Raw genomic sequence first — 7,734 nt, forward strand, 5'->3', positions numbered from 1 at the left:
AAATAAAGGTTTCAGTCATACCTTTTAAATTGTGTTTTTACAATAAAATGATATAATTCATGTGAGACTCTTAAGATAGTGTCTTGAATTTGATAAATACCCAATTATGCCACTTATTGATGTAGTTGTTGTTCTGATGCATGTGATAGTCAATATCAACTGACAATTTGACAGGCTTTAGGGTCACCTAGGAGACAAGCCTCCAAGCATGCCTGTGAGGGATTATCTAGATTAAATTAATTGAAATGGGAAGATTCGCTATAACTGTAGACAGAACCATCCCATTGGCTGAACTCTTGAACTGAATAAAAAGAGCGAGTGAGCTGAACACTAGTATCCATCTTCTTCTGCCTCTTGATTTTGGATGTAGTGTGACCTCAAGTTTCTGCCACCATGACATCCCCACCATGATGGACTGATGGTACCCTGAAATGTAAACCAAAATAATCACTTCTTTCCTTAAGTATTTTTGTCAGAGTATTTTGTTATAACAAGCAAGCAATTATTATACGATGAACATGTTTTTTTTTCTCTATCTCCTTCTGTGCCACAGACTTCTTAAGGGCAGGAAATATGACATTTAGGACTGGATAAATTATGTTTATAAATATATAATTCCACAAAGTATCTGGCACAGAGTTGACTTTGAAAATATAATATAGGAACGAATTCAAAGAAATCAATTATAATGGGCCGTATCAGGTAGAACTGTACATTCCTTAACTAAGCTGCAACACTGCAACACAAACCTTTAAGACAGCCTCCAAAAGTAGAGATTCAAGTGACTCAAATAGATTTTTACCAGATTTGTGTCTCATTATATTCTAGATGCAATGACATTAACATTATTAAAAGTAAGAACTTTTAAATCAGGCATTGAAACTTCATTTTGTCACCTAGTTTTGTTTGGTTTTAATCTTAAGTTCTACATACAAGTTAGTTTTCTTAAATATAGAATGACAGTTCATGCCACTTGATTGATTTGTTATGGCAATTAAGAAAAAATTCACAAATAGTGCTTAATATAAATCTTTGCATATGTCAAGTGTTCAACACATATAAATAAAGTTTTCTAGCAATTAATTCTTGCTATAATTTACCTTAAATTATTTAACTTTATTCTCTATGGATACATATGAAATTCTTGCTTGACAGAAGTATTTTGTGGAAGACTTTCAAAATATAATTCTTGCCCTCCACTCATTGAGAAGTCTACCGTAGTTTTTACTGGTAATGCTTAGAAAGAAACGTTTCACTGTTCTCTGGTGTTAAGATATTATCTTTGATTTCGGACTTCAGCTACATTCTTGTATAACTGAGAGAGGCTTGAAACTTTTTATTTCATTTAGAGTTGATGGAGTTTTATGAATCTGTGAGTTGGTATTCTTTAGTGACTTCTGAAAATTCTTAGCATCCACATCACCAAATCTTATTTTTCATAAATCTGATTTTGAGAATATTCAAGAGATAGACATTGAAGAAATAGGCCTCATTTTTAATTACATTCTTTTTATTACTTGAAGTCACACTGCAGCCAAAATCAAGAGGCTAAGAAATCATACAGCTAGACAATCCTGAATGAAGTCTTCTAGAACAAGAGCTTTCTGCTATCTGACTGCTCTAACAGGGGCACAGGAGCATCAGCAACTAACCTGGCTCCTTCTTAATAGTTTCTTGTTAGTGACTACATAGACACTTGAACATTGGTAGTAATTGCCTCCAAGGATTAGATATTAAAAGAAAATCACTGGTTTGTTTTTGAATCCCTAGCTTTCCAATATTTTCCACTCTACGCTCTTTCTACCACTAACAAAACACATTGAGTATTAACTGAGAAATGAGAGAGGCTTGCTCAAATGTTTCCAGCACATTATCAGAACTAAGTGTAACTTTGCTAAATAAATGCACAGTCTTACAAATCCACATGACTGCCAATGTCTCCAATTATGAAAATAGTCATTAGGAAAAATTATTTAGAAGGAATTTATTAAATATATTCATAAACAGAAATTTTAGGATAAAATGGAAAACAAAACAAAGTGCTGATCTATTGAGCAGGAAAAGGAATGACCATACTGGGAGATTTTTTTCTCCTATGATGTAAAATTACTTCAATGTCTACCCATTCTGACCACAGCATACACAGGAGACTACTTCCATCTGTCCTTTGCTCTTTGATGCATTGTAAACATTTTTTCCAGAATATTTTGCATGACTACAAAGGAAAAGATTGAATAAGATATTATAATTTATAAACCTCACTTAACAAGAGTGTGTTTATAAACCAACATTTTTGGTAAAAGCCTGCAAATCCTCTTAGTCTCTCACTGAATTCACTCAGCATTCCATACATAAATACACTCAGAGGAATGATGCATTTTTAAAGTGGCTCACTTGATAAAGATAATAAAATGAAATAATTCCACAGGACGCTTTCTCCTTCAATCCTTATTTAAACTTTCAACACACACGTAAAGATCAGTGGGTTGCTAAGAGAGTCTCTCTCTCTCTCTCTCTCTCTCTCTCTCTCTCTCTCTCTCTCACACACACACACACACACACACACACACCCCTAAGAGACAATGACAACAGAACTTGGATATAGCTGTATGCGGTCACCGCCAGCAGCAGCCACTCCTCCATTCTCATGGGTGCTACTCTTTCGTTCTCATGGGCGTCGAGGCTGCTCCTCCACTCGCCCTGGGCTGAGGCCACTCTTCTGCTTGCCTGGTGCTGAGGCAGCTCTTCTGCTTGCCCTGTGGTGCCTCCTGCCATCACCACTTCTGCCCAGTCCCAGACCCCAGGGCTGGTGAGGAGACTGTGTCAGCAGAGCCACATTCAGAGGAGACTGTGTCAGCAGAGCCGCATTCAGACACAGGAGACCAGGTTCAGTGACACAGGTCTGTTTTATTGCAGGAAGGCACAAGCTTATATAGGGGTAGTGGTCCAATCACAGCACAGCAAGTAGGATACCTTATTAGCATAACAGGTTTAGCGTCCTATCACGTACAACAAATAGGATACCTTATTAGCATACTGGGTTTCAGATTACAGAGCCTGGATTCCTGGAAACCACGTGACCCTGACTGTTGCAATATCTAAGTGTTGCAATTTTGGATTCCAAGGGTGGTGATTAGGGAGTGGCGAACTCTAGGCATCAGTCTCATCATTTGCCAATGGGAGCAAATGTCACAAGGTATTCCTTGTGGCTCCAGCAGTCGGGCTGTTGCCTCAGGCCTGCTGTATAGCTGTCAATAAGACTTTCACCCTAGGCTCAAGCCTGTCTCCCACAGCTATAGAATCCAAATTCTTCACCTTGGTCAAATCACTTTTGACTTTAGTCAAACCATTAAACCTTATATACCTTATTCAGTTTCAGGTTCTTCATTTGAAAACAATGGAATTAATAAGGTTTTCCTTGAGGATTAATACTGTATTACAGATACAGGCAATGGTGGTCACCACAACTTTCAAGTATATACCTCTGTCTAGGGCAAAAAAGGGAGTATGTTCCTGAAACCTTGGTCTTATTGCTGGTTTCTGGTGGGAAGAGTGAGTGCAGATCCAAACTGTCACCATTAGCCCAACAGACACATGCAATTCAGAAGCATATAAAATAGTCCATTTCCTCCATACTAGAGTGGAGCTTTGGGTCTTAATTCTTAGCACACCCACATAGCCACCACCTTACAGACCACAGAGAAATATTCTCTTATTCAGGCCCCTGATTGCATCTTGGTCATCCCCAAGACCCCATAATCTCTAAAGAGGCTGTGCTTCAATTTTTGCACCTTTAGAATAATACCTTTCCTTTGTCCAAGTGAACATCGCTTCCCTCCCTCAGATCCCATCTCAGTAATTCTGGGGCAGAATATTCTGAGGCAGAAGAGAGGATGGATGAAGGGAAAGAAGATTTCATGCACTGATTTAAGATGCAGTCGTTTTCCAGCAATGAACACATGCTTACACACCACTCAGAAATCCTATTGGTATCTCCAGTGTGTTTTCATGAAATTTTTCACCAATGAGAACAGGTGAAGATACTTTAACTCTCGCTCCTCTATGGAATGTCTAGATTCTTCTTCAACCCACTGAAGTGTCTCACTCAGACTCTGCACACATTACCAAGTCTTTAGACTTGCTGCAGGTAACATCCAAGATTAACAGCTTATACAGAGCTCAGGATTGTTCTGTCCCACCAACATGACCAGTACTGTGCACACATACACCATGATCTCCACTCCCAAGGTACCATGAGCAGTCTCACGCAGACACTGGTGGCTCAAGATTAAGAAGTTTATAATGGGTGTAGCAGCTGTGATCTCAGCAGACCACCAGAGAGTGCTGGGTTCTGGCCTCCACTGACATAGGGGCTGAGAGTTCAGGGGACTGCCTGAGAGCATCAGAATCCAGCCTTCAGGTGGTAGTGAGCATGCCATAATTGCACCATACCCATCCCCATACCAGGGATTTCATGAGGCCCCTCCCAAGGCCCCGAGGGTAGACCTGGCTTTGGTAGGCTAAGGCTGATATCTTAGCAGACAGCCTGAAAGGGCGGGTTTCAACCTCCATTGGTGGAGTAGCTGTGATCTCAACATACTGACAGAGAGTGCTGGGTTCTGCCCTGCCTCTGGCATGGGGGCTGAGAAGGCAGGGGACTGTGTGAGAGTCCCCATATTGCCCACCCCCTTAGGGAATTTTCCAAATTTTCTCTGAGTTCCTACTAATAGGGGTCCAAACTTTAGAAGAAAGCCTGAGTGTACCTGACTGGAATCTGACTTGGGTTTCTGTGGGTGCTCCTGAATAGCTGATCTGAAGCCATCAGTTCCCTCCAAAATAAAACCTGAGAGAACCTGAAATCTGTACCAACCAGATTTATATAACAAATAAGGAAAGGTCCTAGGCACCCCAATAATACAAACAGAAGCATACTTCAACTTTACTCTCATATCAGAATCATAAACAAAAGAAATTCACATGCCAAAATCACAATGAAAGAATAATAAAATGGAAAGCTGAAACACTATGTTGCAACCAAATTCCACAGGTCCTGTAGAAGAATTCGACAAGGAGATCCCCCTAGAGATAACCCAGGACACTGAATTTAAAAGAACAATCATAAATATGATCAAGGAATTCAATGAATTTAAAGAACACACGAACAAATCAAAGAACTAAAAGAAGATAGGGATAAACTTCTGAATGAATTCACAAAAGAGAGAGAAACATTGATGAAAACTCAGGCAGAAATGATGAAGGAAGTGCAAAACTCAATAAGCCAACTTGAAACAACTGGGGAAAGCCTTACCACTAGAATGAATGAAATGGAAAACAGAATATCAACATAGGAGGATAAAGTTGAAGAATTGCACCACTCAAGCAAAGAATATGGAAAATTTTTAAAAACACAGGAATGGAATATGCAAGAGATGTGGGATACCATGAAAAGAACAAATCTATGGATCATAGGAATAGAGGAAGGAGAAGAATTTCAGGTTAATGGTATTGACCAGATCTTAAACAGAGGAAAGACATCCCCATACAAATACAGGAAGCACATAGAGCACCAAACAGACAGGATCAGAAAAGAAACTCCCCACGAGATATCATAGTAAACACTAAATGTATAGAACAAAGAGAGAATTCTGAAAGCAGTGAAAAAAAACCAAATCACATACAGAGGAAAGCCCATCAGAATTACAGCTGACTTATCAGTGCAAACTATGAAAGCCAGAAGAGCCTGGACCAAGGTATTTCCAGTTCTACATGACAATAGATGCCAGCCCAGAATAGTTTACCCAGCAAAAATGTCTATTATAGTTGAGGGGAAAAGAAAAATCTTCCATGACATGAACAGCCTAAAAGAATACATGTCCACAAAACCAGCCCTTCAAAGAATACTTGAAAGAATACAGAGAGCAGAAAGAGAAACTATACCCTAGGGGAAATATAAGAAAATAAATACAGGTATAATTGAGGAAACACAAAATTAGACAGAGAACACAAACAGCAGTCAAAATGACGACACCAATACACATCTTTCAATGATAACCTTAAATATCAATGGACTAAACTCCCCTGTCAAAAGTCACAGGCTAAGTGAATGGATTAAGAAACAAAATCCATCTCTTTGCTGTCTGCAAGAAACCCATCTCACCTTCAAGGACAGGCACTACCTTAAGGTGAAAGGATGGAAAAGAATATTCCAAGAAAATGGCACTAAGAAACAAGCAGGGGTTTCAATTCTAATATCTGACAAAATAGCCTGCAAAGTAAAACTAATCAGAAGAGATAAGGAGGGTCACTTCACTCTGATCAAATATACAATTAACCAAGAAGATAGCACAATCTTTAACATATATACACAAACTCTGGTGCACCCAAATTCCTAAAAATAACACTACAGGACTTTAAGACACAGATTAACCACAACTCAGTAGTAGTAGGGGACTTCAATACCTCACCATCTCCATTAGACAGGTCAACTGGACAAAGAATAAACAGAGAGACGTCTTAATTAAGTGATACCATACATCAAATGGACCTAACAGACATCTTTCAAATATTCCACCCCAGCACCAAAGAATACAGTTTCTACTCAACACCCCATGGAACTTTTTCAAAAACTGACCACATACTGGGCCACAAAACAAACCTCAATAAATACAAAAAAAATTGAAATAATTCCATGCATTCTATCAGACCACAATGCAATAAAGCTCAAAATCAACACTAGACAAAGCCCTACTCACTACACGGACTCGTGGCATTTAAACAACACACTCCTAGACAATGAGTGGGTCAAAGAAGAAATTAAGAACTAAAAGAATTCCTGGAATTCAACAAAAAGGACAATACAACACAACTTAAAAGCAGTCCTAAGGTGGAAGTTTATAGCTCTAAGTGCATACATTAAAAAATTAGAAAGAACACAAATAAATGACTTAACACTGCAACTCAACACACTTGAAAAGAAGAACCTGGAACGGCAAGAACAAATGAAACCCAAACCCAGCAGAAGAGAAGAATAACAAAAATCAGAGCAGGAATTAATGAAATTGAAACAAAGAAAACAATACAAAGACTCAATGAATCTAAGAACTGGTTCTTTGAAAAGCTAAACAAGATAAACATAACCTTATCCCAGTTAGCTAAAAGAAAGCAAATCCAAATCAACAAAATCAGAGATGAAAGGGGAAACATCACAACAGACACCCAAAAGATCCAGACCATTATAAGGGAATATTTTAAAAACCTATATGCTACTAAATTTTAAAATCTCAAAAAAAATGGATATCTAAAATCATGGGAAAAACCAAAGTTAAAGCAAGAAGAGATCAACAGTTTAAACATACCCTTAACATATAAGGAAATCGAAACAGTAATACAAAACCTCCCAACTAAAAAAAGCCGAGGCCCAGATGGATTCACAGGATAATTCTACCAGACGTTTAAAGAAGACCTCCAACCAATACTACTTAAATTATTCAAAACTATAGAAACAGAGGGAGAACTCCTAAATTCCTTCTATGAAGCCAGCATCACTCTAATACCCAAACTGAGTAAAGACACAACCAAAAAAAGAAAACTATAGACCCATATCCTTAATGACCTTAAAGATGCAAAAATTCTCACCAAAATACTTGCAAACCGCATACAGATATACATCAAAAAGATCATTCGCCATGACCAAGTAGGCTTTATTCCAGAGATGCAGGGATGGTTCAATATACA

The sequence above is a fragment of the Nannospalax galili genome, unplaced genomic scaffold, assembly GCF_000622305.1.
Source record: "Nannospalax galili isolate Female #2095 unplaced genomic scaffold, S.galili_v1.0 scaffold59, whole genome shotgun sequence".
NCBI lineage: Eukaryota > Metazoa > Chordata > Mammalia > Rodentia > Spalacidae > Nannospalax > Nannospalax galili.